Raw genomic sequence first — 17,380 nt, forward strand, 5'->3', positions numbered from 1 at the left:
TTTTATTGGAAGCTTCAAGTTTTGGATTTCTAGTTTTAATGGTGGAAGTTGTTCACATTATAAATCAGCACTTGGTGCTTCCTTCTACTGAGCTCCACCCTGTAGTGGTTACCAAGCTCACTCAGTATCTTTTAGCTACTGAGTTGTTGTTCTTTGGTTACCAAGTTCTCTCGGTAAATTCTTCTGTAATTTGATTCCTTTGGTTACCGAGCAAGCAAAATTGTCACTCGGTAATAGTGTTTACCGAGTTGTTTCTTCATCTACTAAGTTGTTCTTTATTTACTGAGCTAACTCGGTAAACTCTCCTGTCACTTGATTTCTTAAGTGTCGAGCAATTTTTCTTTTTTGGCACTCGTTAATAGTTATTGCCGTGCAAATTTTTTTAAGTTTAGGGTTGTGAGTTTTAAATTTGTTTTAATATTTCTCACATGGTATCAGAGCTTTGAGGCCCCACATCCAAAGTGAGTTAGGGCATTTGTTTCCTTGGCATATTTATCATGGTTGGAGATGCAAGAAAGATATGGCAATAGCCACCACCCTTCAATGGAAAAAATTATGATACATGGTCAAAGAAAATGGAAACCATTATGGTTGCTAATTATTTGTGGGAGTTTGTAGTTAATGAGTTCAATGATGTGATAGACCCAGCTCAATATGCTGCTCCCACAAATGCAAAAAAGACTCATTTGAAAGAGTCAAGGAGGAAGGATGCTAAGGCATTAAGTCTTATTGAGGCAGCTATGATAGAGACAGTATTCTCAAAAATTGCAGTAGCAAATTATGCAAAGGAAGCTTGGGATATCCTTGAGATGAACTTCAAGGGGATTGATAAAGTCTGCACAGTAAACATGTTGAATGTAAGGAGGGAACTTGAGAACCTTCAGATGAAGGAAAATGAATCAGTTGCAGACTTCAATTCAAGGGCCTCCAATGTGATTAATCAACTAAAGTCAAATGGAGAAGACTATCAAGAGCAGAGGATAGTGGAGAAGATATTTAGGAGTTTACCCCATAAATATGATAATTTGGTCATGACCATAGAAGAGGCAAAAGACCTTACAATGGATGGGTTGATGGGTACACTTCAAACCCATGAGCATAGGATCAATAGATCCACATCTTCTTCTTCCCAAGAGAAAGAATTTTAGGCTCAGTCAAATCCAAGAGGAAGGGGGAGAGGAAGAAATGTGGCTCAGGCAAAAACTCCAAAGGCAGAGGCTAAGGTAATGGAGGACAAAGGAATGCTGCAGTAGAAAGCTCAGGAAGAGAAAATGGAGCAAGTAGCTCACAAAATACTTCAAGAGGAGGTAAGAAAAACTACAACTCAAATAAGAGTAATGTATAATGTTACTACTATCATAAATATGGACATTATGCAAATGAATGCTGGAAGAAGCAAAATGATCAGTCAAGACAAGCAAATGTGGCTGATGTGAATATGGGAAGTGGACCCAATGTTGTTGTCTTCATCATGTGTAATGTTGGTGAAGAAGGAAGCCATGAGGTTTGGTACCTTGAAAATGTATGTAGCAACCACATGAGTGGCAATGAAACCTTGTTTTCATTCATTGACAGGAGCTTCAAATCAAAAATTAAGATGGGTAACAATGGAACCCTACCAATTATGGGCAAAGGATCTATTATGGTTCATACCAAGAAAGGTGAGAAGAAGGAAATACAAAATGTGTATTTCACCCCTGGTATGAAGCACAATTTGATTAGCATTGGTCATCTCATTCAAAATGGATACAAAGTGCTGATAGAGAATGACAGTTGTATCATTCATGAAAAGGATGGGAGCAAGAACTTACTTGCAGCAATTCAAATGACCAAGAATATAATATTTCCCTTAAGGATTGAGACATGTTTCTCATCTCAAGTTAGTGTTGCACCTCCCACACAATCAGCTCTAGGGAGTGTGATTGAAGACCCCTCAGGGCTATGGCACGTCAGGTGTGGTCATCTTGGCTATGCTAGTTTAAATTTATTGTCAAATAAAAGAATGGTAGAAAGTTTTCCACAAATAAGAAATTCATGTGACGAGTGTGAGGCTTATATTTTTGGTAAGCAACAAAGGCTTCCCTTTAATTCTAAAAATTCTAGGAGGGCTAGATATCCATTAGAATTAGTGCATATTGACCTAGTCGGTCCTATGCAAGTTACCTCCATTGGGGGGAGTACTTATTTTATGACGTTCATTGATGATTTCAGTCATAGGACATGGGTGTATTTCTTAAAGAATAAATCTGAAGCATATGATAAATTTGTAGAATTTAAAGCCCAGGCTGAAAGAGAATGTGGACATTATATCAAGGTCCTTAGATCAAATAGAGGAGGGGAGTATGCCTCCAATTATTTTGTAAATTTTTGCAGGAAACATGACATAAAGAAAGAGCTCACAACCAGCTATACACCACAGCAGAATGGAGTGGTTGAAAGAAAGAATAGGACCATTGGTGAAATGGAAAGGAGCATGATGAAAGAGAAAGGTCTCCCAACTGAATTTTGGGGAGAGGCTATGGCAACAACAGTTTACCTAATTAATAGGTGTCCTACAAAGGTAGTCCATGATAAAATTCCAATCGAAGCATGGTCATGACGAAGATGGACAGTTGAACACCTAAGGGTGTTTGGATGTGTTGCATATGCACATGTACCTAAAGAGAAAAAGAAAAACTTGGATGACAAAAGTGTGAAGTACATCTTCACAAGGTACAACTCAAAATCAAAGACATACAGATTGTATGACCCATTGAACAACAAAGATGATGCTTTCAAGAGATGTGGAATTTCTTGAAAATTAGTCTTGGTATGGTTCAATTCATGAGTCACCAAGAACTTCAAGTAAACTGTCAATTATAAGTGAAGAGGATGCTAATGAATAGCAAGAAGGAGCAGATAGAAGAAAAGACAAGTAGCCTCAGTCATTACCAAGCTCCTCTAGGCATGACCGAGTCTCAATGCCAAGTAGTAGTAATGAAGATTCTAATCTCACACTCTCCTCCCTGTTACCAAGAAAGACCAAGAGTCTTAGGGAGATATATCAAGATGAAAGGTATGAAGATTATGATGAGGGTGTTAAATTTGCATTATTTTCTCATAATGATCCAATTTATTTTGAAGAAGCTATTAAGGAGAAGAAATGGTGTAAGGCCATGGATGAGGAAATAGATGCTATATAAAGAAATGAGACATGGGAGCTAACTGAATTGCTTCCCAAGAAGCAAGTAATTGGAGTGAAATGGGTCTACAAGACCAAATGTAATGCTGAAGGCACGATTGATTGGCATAAGGCAAGGCTGGTAGTCAAGGGCTACAAACAATAGTATGGTAGAGATTATGATGAGAGATATGCCCCTGTTCCAAGAATGGAAACCGTGCATGCTATCATAGCAATTGCAGCTCAGCACAAGTAGAAGGTATTTCAAATGGATGTGAAGTCTGCCTTCTTAAATGGTGTATTGAAAGAAGAAGTATATGTGGAGCAGCCACCTGGTTATGAAGTTGTAGGTGAAGAACACAGAGTATATAAATTGAAGAGAGTTCTTTATGGGCTCAAGCAAGCTCCACGGACATGGTACAACACGATTGACTCATATTTGATGAGTAATGGCTTTAGCAAAAGAAATGGTGAGCCTACTCTCTACACCAAGGTGGAAAATGGAAATGTGTTGATTGTTGTCTTCTATGTAGATGATTTGATTTTTACTAGTAATGACAAGGCTCTAATTGGTGAGTTCAAAGAGACCATGAAAAGTGAATTTGAAATGATAGACCTAGGTCTCTTGAAATATTTTCTAGGCATAGAAGTAAAACAAATGCATGATGGAATCTTCATCTCTCAAGAAAAATATGCAAGGCAGATCTTGGAGAGGTTTAAAATGCAAAATAGTAAGGCAGCCCCCACACCAACAGTAGTAGGTCTAAAGTTGAGCAAGGAAGACTCTAGCAAGAGAATGGATCCAACACTATACAAGAGTATGGTTGGAAGTTTAATGTATTTGACTGCAACTCGGCCAGACCTAATGCATGTAGTAAGTTTGATTTTCAGATTTATGGAAACACCAAAGGATTCCCATTGGCAAGCGAGAAAAATGATCGTAAGGTATGTGAAAGGTACCAACAGATTTGGAATTTTGTATACTATAGTATATGATTTCAAGTTGGTGGGGTATATAGATAGTGATTGGGCTGTAAGTTTAGATGATAGGAAGAGCACTTCCCGATATATGTTTCATATGGGATCAGGGAAAATTTCATGGGCATCTAAGAAGCAATCTATTTTTGCTCAATCTATAGCAGAGGCTGAATACATAGTAGCGAATGCATCAACATGTCAAGCTATTTAGTTAAGGAGGATCTTGACAGATTTGAATGAAGGACAAAAGGATGGAACCACAATTTATTGTGTGAACATCTCATATATTGCATTCTCCAAGAATCTAGTCTTCAATGGGAGAAGTAACCATATTAAAATCAGATATCACTTTATCAGAGAGTTGGTGGGGAATGGGGATATCAAGATGGATTTTTGCAAGTCTGAGCAGCAGCTAGCAGACATTTTTACCAAGCCATTAGGCATCGGGACTTTTGTACACCTAAGAGAGTGTCTTGGTGTAGTTGATTTGGATCAGTAGTGATCCTTGTTTCTTTGGCTCAGGATAAAAGGGGAGTGTTGGAATATTAATCACAGTTGGTTATTTCTCCCTGGAGCCAAATGCCCACCTACCACCCTTGAAGGATTGCACAAAAACCAAAAAATTTATTACAGGTAGGTGAGTTTTCAAATTTCCAAATGAGGGGCAAAAACATTTTTGGTAGATAACAAAAGGAATGATTAGATTCATTCGACCTAGTAGAAGGAGAAGAAGTTGAAGAGCTCAGAAGTTACAAAGCAGAGAAGGTAGAAAGAAAAAAGGTGATGAGCAAATTAGTTGTTGCAGAGACAGTAGGAATCATTGTCATGCTTGTAGTTGCACATGCTTCTTCCTATCATTTTGTAAGTTTGTAGTTTATTGGTTTCAACCTATTGAAGTAGTGATTGCTCCAAGTGTTATTGTATGCAGCCATTAGAGCTGCAAGTTTGAAGTTTAAAGTTTGAAGTTTTATCAGTTTAAAGTTTAGGGTTATTTTAGGATTTTCTGGTTGAAGCCGAATGCTCCCAAATTTTGTAATTTTTTAAAATCCAAGTTGAATAGTAAGCAAGTAGGTATGCTTGAATCCATTTGTCTCCTTCTATTCATTGCATTTGAAAAGTTTTATTGGAAGCTTCAAGTTTTGGATTTCTAGTTTTAATGATGGAAGTTGTTCGCGTTATAAATCATCACTCAGTGCTTCCTTCTATCGAGCTCCACACTGCAGTGGTTACCGAGCTCACTCGGTATCTTTTGGCTACTGAGTTGTTGTTCTTTGGTTACCAAGTTCTCTCAGTAAGGTCTTCTGTCATTTGGTTCCTTTGGTTACCGAGCAAGCAAAATTGTGACTCGGTAATAGTGGTTACCGAGCTATTTCTTCATCTACCGAGTTGCTCTTCATTTACCGAGCTAACTCGGTAAACTCTCTTGTCACTCGATTTCTTAAGTGTCGAGCAATTTTTTTTTTTTGACATGCGGTAATAGTTGTTGCCGTGCAAATTTTTTTAGGTTTAGGGTTGTGAATTTTAAACTTGTTTTAATATTTCTTACAATTTTATATTGAACTAGGACTGTACTTCTCCACAATCTTAGCTAGGGTGCAAAACCACTAACTCTAATGGAAGTATGACTGTATATTAATCTTTTTGATCTTCAAATATAAATTAAAGTTCAGTTCTAGATGGTAAATTATGAAATCTTTGAAAAACATATTAATTACTATCTCAAATATATGAATATCTTGTATGAGGAAATAGAGAGTTGTCAGGAGTGAACATATTGTCATTTAAAGATTTTTATCTGATAATGATTAATTAAAAAATATACAAAATTTCTCAAACATACAAGCTATTTATGAAAACTTCTTTAAATAAAAATATATGATGCCCTACCTATATTCATATGTTCTTCATATTCTTTATATTCTTCCTAATCATGGAAATTTTATCCAGGTCTGTTCTGATTATTCGTGGGAATCATGACAAAGGAGAGAAAGGAAGATAGAAGCCCTACAGATCTGTGAACAAGTTCGGTGAGGCACATCAGGTTCTCTCTTTTCTGCATTTAGATGGTGATCATCGTCTAAAGCTTGGATTCTTTATGGGTGTTAATGAAGGTGATGGCATCCTTTCCACCATAGGCCGCCGATTTCTTCCCAAAAATTCTCAGATTCAAAGAAAATTAAAATTTAAAGCCAATAGAACTATAAAAATACAAACATTTGATTCTCATAATCGTCCCACAATAAATCATTAATGTAATCAAACGTAATTGAAGTGGATCGTTAAATTTAACAGTCATCATTAGGCTGTTGTCCTTAATTTGATGCATGTTTTATCTGTATATGGTGTTAAAATGGCTACCAGTGAATATTCTTTTCATATTGCTAACCTTGCAGTTAATGATTTTTGACCCATAATAAATTTTCCCATTGTTTAAAGCCCTGTAAGAATTTCTTCTTCAATTCAAAAGTTTGCATTATACATTTCTTCTCAAACCCTAAAAAATGCACAATTCCTCTAATTAGATTTTAGAAGTGCTAGGATAAAATACGATGTTTCCTTTTGAATTTACCGAATTCATTGTATGCAATACCTGCATAAATTGATTATTTAAAGAAGCATAGCCTCATGTTTCTTTGTCTCTGTCTTTAGCTATTGTGAATTTTTGCTCAACAGTGACACACTATAATAGCTTTACAAATTTCATTGCAATTTTTCTATATTTTTCTCTTTATATTTCTATAAGTATTATAATTTGTTTATTGGATCTAAGTCTCATTTAAATACTCAACATTGGCACATGATAATTGTCCCACAAATCTCATTCAACTTGTGTTTTATCAACTTACTATAATAGGCAAGGACTCATGCTTGCACAGACCTCTTGTTATTTACTAGAAATCATAGTGGTTATTTGATATGCATGAGTTTAACCAAAGTAGATCTACCATACTCTAGTGTTAAGAATTATAAGTATTCAGAAAGTTATTACGTGTACAAAAATAATATATAACAAATAATAGAATAGATAAAGGTTACAAAATTTTAAAGCAAGTCTCTTCTATTGTTTAACAAGAGTAAAGATGCATAATTGAGATAATGTAAAAGATAATTGTTGCAAAAATAATATGAATAGTTATTGCTAAACATCTAAATATTACTTGGTACAATTGTGTTGTAGTTTTATGAAGTAGATTTTCATAGTATTCACCATAAACTTTTAAATTGCATTACTAGCTTACAATGTACTACACTATTCAGGTACAAACTAAGAAATGCTCTTATGGTTGGTGGTTGTTAAAGTATGTCAATTGTAACAATAGTTCATTTGAGAGTTTATATCACAATGTACATTTTTTTGACAATATTTAGCATGTTGCTATTTTCATAATTTAACCACAAAGTATAAAATTATCAAATTATTAATATGAATATTATTTTAGTAGAAAAAAAGAAACTTCTATAACTGCACATGCAAGGATAGTCATTAATCTAGTAACAAAACAAAATAATTTGTAAGAGTTGAAACATCTAGAAATGATTCTTCCAAAGAATCATGACTTCACTTATCCTACTAGCCTGATTGTTTAGAGTGTCAATAAGATTATAGTAAAAATTGTCATCCATGGTTCCAGAGAGCTTGAATTCAATCTGTACATAAAAAAATTAAAATAAGATTGTGGCAAAACTAATATTAATAATCATTATTAAATGTCTAAATATAACTTGCTAGAAATTATAAGTATTGAACAAGGTATTAGAAGTACAAAAATACTATATACCATATAATAGAATAGATAAAGGTTACAAAATTTTGAAGCAAGCCTCTATTGGAAGTATTGAAGTTATGAAAAGGGGTAAACCAAAACTTATTTGTTTTATTAAAATAAGTTACAAATTTCAAATTTAACATTCCATAAACTAAATGCATTCAAATTTTTCTCATAATAATAATCATTCACCATGCAAGAATAAGAAAATATTAACTCGCAGAAAATAGAGACATGAATTTTTGTGCCAAGTGGGAAACCTAAAAAATCCTTATGGTTTCATCATAGGGAGAAAAACCACTCCATGAACCTATAATTTTATTGAGCTTCAACTCTTTACAATCAATAGCAACAATTGCTCAGGGATTCAACCCTATTTGTCTCTTTGTTATCTGTATTACAACCTTACATTCACATATAACTGTATCTAATACATCGTAAACCTATACATGTAGATAAGTTTATAATCAACCTTTTAGATCAACTTTATACAATTTCAATGTACTTTTGTGTCTCTACTTTTTACCACACTGAATCACACATATATCCTTCAAGTTTTACAATAATCTCTTTAAATAGAGATGTGATTCATAGAGAGAGAATCAATTAGGGCCATTCAAAAAATTCCCTCATCATATATGCAGTTTAAAACAACCTTTCTAATAGTTTATATATATATATATATGGTTTAAAACAACCTTTTTTATAGTTAAACCACCAAACCTGCATAAGTATTTTAAAATAGCAAATGAACTAGTAGATCTTCAAATTTTCTCAAAAACCTCTTTTGAAATAGTGCTATTAGGGTTCGTAAATGAAACCCCTTTTTATTTTTACACAAAAAACTTCATATCTTTAAAAGAAAAATCTATTCTTTTGAGAAAAATTTCCAATTGATTGTGAATCATTCCAGTCTTTATTTCCCTTTTCTTTGTTTAAAAAAAAATAAAATTGAGCAATTTCACATGAAATCAATCAGGCATACCTTGTTATGCATACTTGCAAATGGATATTTAACACTTTTTGTTTTCCTTCCATCTTTTCTCTATTTTCATCGAAACCCTTTTACCTCTGTTCTCTGTTAAAAATTCTTTCCTTTTTTTTGCCTCAGCTATCCATTATCATGCATAGAGAGATCAAACAAATGAGTATCCATAAAAAAACCTAAGAAGAAATTTACGAACATGTTCCATACTTTACCATTCAACATCTCATTTTTGTAGAGCAAAGAAAACCTTTCCATATTTCATTTTCATAGTCCTTTTCATTTTCCCAAAGCTAACAACGACTTTTATAAAAGAAATTTCCACTTCCAAAAATGATTTTAAGAAGCCTTTCAAATCTACCATATGAGATTGACATCTGGTGAGCTCTTTTTGAAGCATATTTATCTTACTGCATGTGTTGACATTTCTTATTAATGCCACATACAACCTGTGCCTGTTATTTACCTAGGCTATTTTTAAAACATTTATGATGTCATAGTTTTTGTTATGCTTCGCACCATGTAAACCATTTCAATGCCTCATGCCACCTTTATTTTAAAACAAGTTTTAAAAAAATTCCACCTTGTATAAGCTGAGATCAGTATAGTCAACAATCTCCCCCATTTTTTCAGGAAATTTTTTTAACTTTCATCATCTAATAATTACAAGACAATATACAAAATATAAATTCAATCTCCTTTTCATATACCATCTAATATATACAAGATAATGTAGAGATGTTCGGAGAATGAAGGACAAATATGCTAAATAAAGAACAAGTATGCTATATACAAGCAAATCACTATCATAGAACAAAAATTGTATTGATCACTATTACAGAACACATATATTGATTAATAATACATGTGAATGCTAATTAATCACCAAACATAACTCAAATATAAATAGATGCTGATTAATACTACATGTGGATGCTGATTAATCACCAAACATAACTCTAATATCTCCCCCAAAATTTTTGCATAAATAAAAATGGACCGTCTACTTTTGATGTAGAAGAAAATTTGTGTGAATAGGAGTAGAAACCTAACGTAGAATGTTTGTTTGAAAATTTTTAAATCAGCATTGATTGAGAGAAAGCTCTCGATCAAGTTCTTAAGTGTTCAAAGGATTCCCTCGGTAGAGCTTTAGTGAAAATATCTACTACATGTCCTTAAGTGGGAACATAGATCAGCTTGAATTCATTATTAAGAACTTTACTGTGCAAAAAGTGAAGTTCAATAGCCACATGTTTTGTACAAGAGTGCATTACTAGATTTTTACTCAGTTGAATAACACTCATATTATCACACATGATAAAGATAGGCTTTGAGACTTGAATACCTAAATTAGACAATTGATAATCCATCCTAATCAATTGAGTGCAATAGGCAGTAGCAGCAATATACTTAGATTCACAAGTAGATAATGTAGCACATTCTTGTTTTTTTTCTATGCCAAGGAACTAAACAATCACCAAGGAAGAATGTTGCACCACTAGTACTCTTTTTTATCATCGGATCCACCCCAATCTACATTAGTATAACTAGAAAGTGTAAAATCATTACTATGAGGATACCATAAATGAAAGTCAAGTGTACCTTGAATACACTTTAGAATTTAATTTCCTGCATTAAGATGAGATTTTTTTGGATCAGATTGGAATCTTGAAAACATGCACACTGCTTGCATTATATTAGGTCTAAACATTGTAAGATATAATAGACTTCCAATCATGGATCTATATACATTTTGATTTAGAGAAGGTGAGACATCATTCTTTAATAGCTTGCAGTCTATTTCCATAAGAGTAGTTATTGGTTTACAATCAGTCATATTAAATTTTCTCAACATTTCCTTTGCGTATTTTGTTTGAGAAAGAAAAGGACCATGTTCAAGTTGTGAGACTTGCAGCCCAAGGAAATATGTGAGCAAAATCAATAGAGACATTTCAAACTTAGATTCCATAATATTTGAAAAATGTTTTGTTGATTCATCATTAGTAGACCTAAAGATAATATCATCCACATAGATTTCAACTGCCAAAATATCATCATTTATGACTTTGATATACATAATACTATTTGCTTTTCCACAAGAGAATCCATTTGCAATCAGATCTTTATCCAACTTGGAATACCAAGCTCTAGGAGCTTTCTTTAGACCATATACTTCCTTTTGTAGTTAGAATACATAATTAGGTTCATCTGAAGATTCAAAACCTTCTGGTTTTTCCATATAAACTTCCTCTTCAAGATACCCATTATTGCAAGATAAAGAGTTTTCATCAGATACAATTTTTATGGCTTCCACTATCTTGTTTAACCTCTTGTTATAGCATTTAAAAGCTTTACTATGTGTAGAGTATCTGAGAAAAATTCCTTCATTAGATCTTGAATTGAAATTTTCAAAAGAATCATCATTCTTTTTGATGAAGCATTTACAGCCAAAAGTTCAAAAAAATTTAACATTAGTTTTTTTACCATTCCATAATTCATATGGAGTATGAGATGTTCTTAATCTGATTTGAGCTCAATTTCAAATGTAGACAGTTGTATGAATGCCTTCTTTCCAAAATTTATCAGGTAATTTTGCTTCATTTAGCATAGTTCTAGCCATCTCTTTCACTGTTCTATTTTTCCTTTCCACAACACCATTTTGCTATGGTGTTTGAGCAGTTGAGTATTGTATTTTAATTCCATGTTTCTCACAATACTCCATGAATTGTTGAGAAGTGAATTCTCCACCCCTATCCGACCTAAAACATTTTAACTTTAAATTAGTTTCCCTTTCAACCATTTTTCCAAAATTTTGAAATGATCTAAAGCTTCAAATTTTTATTTTAGAAAAGTTACCCAAACCATTCTTGAATTGTCATCTATGAATAGCATAAAATATTTCTCACCATTTAGTGATGTAGTTTTAATAGGTCCACATAGATCAGTATGCACAAGTTCAAGTGGTCTATTAAATAAGTATTATTTTGTTTTAAATGATACCCTCATTTGTTTTCTTTTCACACATTCTTCACAAATGTTTACTGGTTTCCTAATTTGTGTTAATCCTCTAACCTTTTTATTCTTACTAATTCTACCAAGATTTTCAAAGCTAAGATGTCCCAATCTTTTGTGTCATAGCCAATTTTCTTCTACCTAACTCATAAGACAAGTGTTAATTAATGGTGTTTCTTGAACTGTAGAATCAACTACATTATAAAGATTTCCACCTGTCCTTAAGCCACTAACAATGACTTTATCTCTTCCATTTTTGATGAAGCATCCTTTAGTGTTAAAGGAGATAGAATACCCACTATCATCAATTGGATTAACACTAAAAAGATTATGTTTCAAACCTTCTGCAAAGTATAGATCATGAATAGGTGTATCTTTGTTTAAAATTATTGAGCCTCTTCCTATTATATAGGCTCTTGAATTATCACCAAAGCGAACAAACCCTCCATCAAAATCTTCTAGGGTTTTGAACTTACTTTTGCATCTTGTCATATTATGTGAACATCCACTATCCAAAACCCATGTTCTAGGCTTTTGAGAAAATAGGGTTGTTTCAACTATTAAAGATTTTTCAGATGTCTTAACTTGTTTCCATATCTTTTTAGGTTTTAGGTTTAGTTTGCACGGATTTGCAAAGAGACCATAATGAAATTATCTAAAACATCTGATGATTCTTCTCTTACCTTGACTAGTATTGTTTTCACAAAAAGTTTCCTTATGCCCAAAAACATTACAATTAAAGAAATAACCCTAAAAAAATAATTTAATTTTCTATTTAGAAAACTCTTTAGATAAGCATTGCAAAGCATTCAGTTTTTTATCCTTTCCAACAAGTAAAATTTTGTGTTTTTCAATGATTTTATTACTTCTTCTATTTATTATTGAAGTCTTTTATTGTTATTTTCATGATTTAAAATTAACGTCTCTAACCTCTTAAGCTCTTCCAGAGATTTGAGAAGTTCTTCTTCAAGATCAATTTCTTCATCTAAATCAGATGAAGATTCAAATTGACTAGATTCAAATTTAGGAGTGTTGACTATTTCAGCCATGAACAACCTTTCCCATTCTTCATCAGGATCACTTGACTCTTCATTTGAGTCTTCTTTTGATAGAAGACAAGTTTCTTTCTGTAATCCTTGAATCTTTTGTTTTGATTCCAAGGTTTCCTTTTTGGAAACTTTTCAGTTTTCTCATAATTGTCTTCTAGTTCTACATTTGGACATTTTGCTGCAAAATTTCCTAATTGACCACAACTAAAACATTTTTGTTTTCCTTTGTATTTCTTTCTCATTTTCTTGACTAATAATGTTTCTAGAGCATATGTTAAATCTGAATCAATTTCTTTAGCCTTAAAGGCTATCTCTTTTGATGTTGAACTAGCTTGATTGCTAATTCTCATTTCATAAGCAGTTAAGGTTCCTTGTAATTAGTGCAAAGTCATTTTTTAAAAAACTTTTATTTTCTTCTAAATTAGAAATTTTAGTTTCAAATTTAGGTAGAACTGACTATATAACTTTTGAAACTATATCGTGTTCTTCAATTTGTTCATGTAGACCTTTTCTAGCATTGACTATTTCATCAATTTTCAAGAAGTATGCTGAAATATTTTCATCTTCATTCATATTTAAGTTATCAAACTGTGTTTTGAGAGTTAACAATTTTGACTCTTCTACCTTTTCATCTCCTTGATAAATAGTTTCCAATTTTTCCCAAATATCATTTGCTAATTTATACTAGACTACTTTTGCAAACACATCTTTGGTGAGACCACACAGAAGAGCATATATTGCATTTTTATCCAGCTCGTATGTTGGTTTATCATTAACATCAGTAGGTACTTTTGGTGGATATTATACTTCGTAATAACAAAATCCCACATTCTAACATCTAAGGAATGTATAAATTCCTCCATCATAAATTTCCAAAAAAACATAGTCATTACCATCAAATAATGGAGCTCAATTAAGGGAAGCTCCTTCAACTTGTGCCATTTTACATCCAATAAAAAATTCATGGACCAATTCCTAAAAGGAATCTTGTGCTCTGATACCACTTGTTGGAAGTATTAAAGTTCTGAGGGGTGGGTGAATCAGAACTTATTGCTTTTATTTGAACAAGTTACAAATTTCAACATTAAGATTCCATAAACTGAATGCATTCAAATTTTGCTCATAATAATAATCATTCACCATGCAAGAATAAGAAAATATTAACTCACAAAAAATAGAGACATGAATTTTTGTGTCAAGTGAGAAACCCTCAAAAATCCTTATGGTTTCATCATAGGGAGAAAAACCACTCCATGAACCTGTAATTTTATTGAGCTTGAACTCTTTACAATTAGCAATAACAACTGCTAAGGGATTCAACCCTATTTGTCTCTTTGTTATGTGTATTACAACCTTACATACACATATAACTGTATGTAATATACCACACACCAATAGATGTAGATAATTTTATAATCAACCTTTTATATCACCTTTACAAAATTTCAATATAATTTTCTATCTCTGCTTTTTACCACACTGAATCAAACATATATCCTTCAAGTTTTACAAAAATCTCCTTAAATAGAGATGTAATTCGTACAAAAAAAATCAATTTTGAAACAAACTAAACTAGTTAGGGCCATTCAAAAAATGCCCTCATGATATATATGTGGTTTAAAACAACCTTTTAATAGTTAAACCACTAAAGTAGCATAAATCTTTTAAAATAGCAAATGAACTAGTAGATCTTCAAATTTTCTTAGAAACCTCATTTGAAATAGCACTTTTAGGGTTTTTAAATGAAAACCCTTTTTAATTTTACAAAAAAAACTTCATATCTTCAAAAGAAAAATCTATGCTTTTGAGAAGAAAATTTCCAATCGACTGTGAATCATTTGTGTCTTTATTTCCTTTTTCTTTGTTTTCAAAAAAAAACATTTTGATCAATTTCACATGAAATTGATCATGCACACTTTGTTATGCATACTTGCAAATTGATATTTATCACTTTTTTTTTTGCTTCCATCTTTTCTCTTTTTTCATCAAAACCCTTTTACCTTTTTTCTCTATTAAAACTTATTTTCTTTATTTTGCTTCAGCTGTCCATTATCATGCACAGAGAGATCAAACCAATGAGTACCCATAAAAAAAATGAAGCAAACATTTATCAACATGTTCCATACTTTACGATTCAACATCTCATTTTTGTAGAGCAAAGAAAACCTTTCCATATTTCATTTTCACAAAGCAAAGAAATAGTCTCTTTCATTTTCACAGAGCTAACAACCATTTTTACAAACGAAATGCCCACAATTGAAAATGATTTTAAGAACCCTTTCAAATCCACCATACAAGATTGACATCTGGCAAGCTCTTTTCAAAGTATATTTATCTTACTACATGAGTTGACAGTTCTTATTAATGCCATGTATAACTCGTGCCTAATATTTACCTAGGCTATTTTAAAAGCATTCATGATGCCATAGTTTTTGTCATTCTTCATGCCACGTAAATCTTTTCAATGCCTCATGCCACGTAAACCTTTCAAACTTGCCACCTTTATTTTAAAACAAGTTTCAACAATTTGCCACCTTGCATAAGCTAAGATTAGTATGGTCAACATCCTCTTCTATTTTTAAACAACACTAAAGCTTTAACATAGTCTACATTAATTAATGCACATGCATATTTGAGATAATGTAAAAGACAATTGTGACCAAAAAAATATGAATAGTTATTGCTAAATATCTAAATATTACTTGGTACAATTGTGTTGTGGTCTATGAAGTTATGAAATTGAATAGATGTCTATAGTTTGTAGATTTTCATAGTATTCATAATAAACTTTTAAATTATATTACTAGCTTACAATGTATTTCACTGTACAAACTAAGAAATTCCCTTATGGTTGGTTGTTGTTAAAGTATGTCAATTGTAAAAATAGTTCCTTTGAGTGTTTATATCACGATATACATTTTTATGACAATATTTAACATTCTTTTATTTTCATAATTTAACAATGAAGTATAAAATTTTCAAAATATTAATGTGAATATCATTTTAGTAGAAAAAATAAACTTCTATAATTGCACATGCATGTATAGTCATTAATCTAGTAACAAAACAAAATATTTTAAAATAGTTTCAACATCTAAAAATGATTCTTAGAAAGAACTATCACTTCTCTTAATCCCACTAACCTGATTGTTTAGAGTGTCAATAGTATTATAATTAAAATTCTCATCCATGATTCCAGAGAGGTGCTACTCAATTTGCACATAGAAACTGTAATAACCCCAATAGGTTATAACTTCTTCAAACACTAAACATATTTATACTTCAGTTGTTTGACATTTCGTCAAACACTTTGCAAGCAAGCTCTGATACCACTGTAATGACCCTCCTCAAATCTACTCTCAACAATGCTGACGAAAGCTCAAGGAATTTCATCAAACAATTCACATGCAAGGGACGTATGATTGATATAGTATTTCAGCTGGCTTTAAATGACTCTTTTTCAATTTGCATCAATGAGAATCTTGTGCTAGAAGAATCCAAATGGACTACACAATGGCCTAACATGAGTGTGCTACTAATTTTGACAATATTCAGTGCATATATATGATCTAAGCATGAGAAATGAACACCTACAACCAACTAACATTTTTACAAACAGTTGGTGTGCAAACTAACTAGCTGATAAATAATGATATTAAATTGCTTAAATGACACCAGTAACTATTATCTTCTTAATTTGCAATGAAATTTCTAATACAATGCTCATGAAATATGGCCAAGACTTTTGGCATCTACATGGATTATAGAATGATAATGCTGGTATAATGCACACTTACAGCTGAAACTTATAACACCCTAAAAAAACAATACTAATAAAGGAACTTGGTTGTAGTTGGCTATAATAATCTTCTTCAATGCTGCCCCTTGTGATTTGCTTTTTTTGAATTGCTTTTTTCGGCCTGCTTTTTTGGTTTCACTCTTTCGGACTGCTTTTTTGGCCTGCTTTTTTTGGATTGCTTTTTTGTATCAGCTTTTTCAAACTACTACACTTTTGAATCTCAAGACCATATCTTTCAATGGCGTTAAGATTTCCAGCTTGAAGGGATTTCGTCCTTCAAACTATTGCGACATAATCGCCAAAAAAATTTCCAATTTCTTTGATATTTCTAAGCCTGCCTAAAAGAAGCTCTTCCATTTCTTTTATAGTGTTCTCACAAGGGCTCAATCCTTCATTTTCTCAATGTGGGATAAAACATCACTCCCTTTTAGATAACTTATGTCTCCAATGTGTTATAAAATAAAGGGTCTCTTTTAATTTAAATATTTCCCACAAACTATAGTCTATGCATTAATAAAGTTAAATATTTAAATTTAACTTTATAAAATAGCTTTATCAATGGATAACAAATGTTATCAATGATAAAAAAGTCTTCTTGTCAATTTTAAATAATTACCATCGACATACCAT

Source organism: Cupressus sempervirens, chromosome 7 (assembly GCF_028749045.1).
Source record: "Cupressus sempervirens isolate cs-2001-9-10 chromosome 7, ASM2874904v1, whole genome shotgun sequence".
In the NCBI taxonomy this organism is placed as follows: Eukaryota; Viridiplantae; Streptophyta; class Pinopsida; order Cupressales; family Cupressaceae; genus Cupressus; species Cupressus sempervirens.